We start from the raw sequence: 1,922 nt of genomic DNA on the forward strand, positions 1-1,922 counted from the left end.
AATTAAGTTTCAATCTGCCTAAGGAGATTATTGTGCAATAAAAAGAAAATAAATAGCATACACGTAAAAAGTACAAATACAGAAAAAAGAGAAACACCTCTTGAAAACTCCTCATGCATAATTATATAAGGTTCCACTACATGAAACCAATGCTTAGCAATTGTCTTACAATATTACAAGTTACTATGACAGCTTCATGAAAGCTACATCTCTTGACTCAAACGGCAAAATTACAAGATTGATTCTAGGAGGTTACAACAAGAGAGAAAGAAAAGAACCATCTGACATATTATGACAAAGAGAAAGCAACATTACATATGCAAATCTACATATACTTTCACATATACAAAGACAAGCAGCAACACCATGTAGAGTTCTAGAAATCCCAAGTTAGGATATAAAAAGAGTGCAATCAATACTACTACTAAAAGAGCATCAAACATGCATATAGATCAAGACCCATCAATCCAAAATCTCTGAGTAACAAGAACAATGAGATTAAATGTCAAAATATAAATATTCTCATCTTTCTTGTAGTGGTGGTATATCTTGATAGAGCACATTTTCTTCCAAAGATTTGCAACTTCCAAGAAGTTCAACATACATAGCATATCTTCTCAGCCTTTTGGCTAAAATCAAGTGTAGTATCTATTCTACAATAAGCCAAAATTCAACACTTTTATTTCCATTTCCATTTGGCTCGATAAAGGGACATTATTATGTTCTGGAACATGGAATTGGTGCAGTTGGGGCCAATAGATGACAAGTCTACATTTCGGGAGATATCCCTGGAAAACTTGACTATTGTGTTCCAGCACTTGCAAGTAGCAGTAGAAGTTACAAGGGATTTCAAGTCCATTCTCAGATAATGGACTGTTTGGGAGTAAACCCATATGTTACTATTTGGGAGTGAAAATGGAAGTATGTTCCATTGAAATGATTGAGTGCACCTTAGAAAACCAAAGGAAGCAGAAAGGGAAAAAAAAAACTTCCAAACAAGATATGTAGTTTATTGTTCTAGAACAAGATCACCAACTAGCTAAAGAAGATATAACCAACATAGCAAGTGATCAATATTTTTTTTTCTAGCAGGTAATCTGGACTTGAAACTAACACGTCAAGGTTGAAGAGATTGAGTGCTTTCCATTAAGCTACAGTTTCGATTCCAAGCAGTCAACAATTCTCTTGTAGTGGCAATGCACTTAGGAAAAACAAAACCAAGGAAACATACAGGCTGATGAGTCCATATGCACAAATGTCTCAAGATCCTATTGATTTTTTTCTTTATCTTTTTCCAAATGTTCCACCAGCGAAAGTTCCCACTGTTTGCATTAAGATGCATGAATACCACTTATATTGTGGGGCCCATTTAAAAAAGGGAATGATTTGATACTTTGACAGCATATGATGTTTGAAAATCACCTAAAAAATTATTCACACGACATACAATGACTCAGATCAAACCATCCAAGATGAACTCACTGTAACTGAGTCAAAATCTCAAAACCTGATTCACTGATCAAAGCTATTGAGTCGTTTGGATATCCTGGATTTTTCAAGTACTAACCATTATATTTTCTTTGTTTGGGAAACTTTTAGTAGGCATTGTACTTCCTAGAAATTATAAGGCCTATGTTTGGTAGGCTTATAGGTTTGGAATCATGTGTGGTGTACCGTCCATTCATCTAAGAAGTGTCCAAGTTAAATGAACAAGTAGGGATTGCTCCATCTCTTCATCAACCACAACTCTCAATTTCTATGGTATATCGTGTGACCAAAAAAATGAGTGGATTGGATGTTGCTCATGTGAGAAAAATTTGCAAGTGTGATTCATTATATTTAGAGAAATGATTGGCCCACATAGTTCACATTTCTGATCATCCATCTAGACCGTTTGTCATGTAGTTCTCATCCTTAATCAC

At 34.9% G+C, this 1,922-nt stretch overlaps 1 pseudogene; it reads left to right on the forward strand.

The window, feature by feature from the left end:
• Positions 1–609: 609 nt before the first annotated feature.
• LOC131252327 (U2 spliceosomal RNA) lies at positions 610–822 on the forward strand (annotated as a pseudogene).
• The last annotated feature ends 1,100 nt before the right edge of the window (positions 823–1,922 follow it).

Source organism: Magnolia sinica, chromosome 7 (assembly GCF_029962835.1).
Source record: "Magnolia sinica isolate HGM2019 chromosome 7, MsV1, whole genome shotgun sequence".
NCBI lineage: Eukaryota > Viridiplantae > Streptophyta > Magnoliopsida > Magnoliales > Magnoliaceae > Magnolia > Magnolia sinica.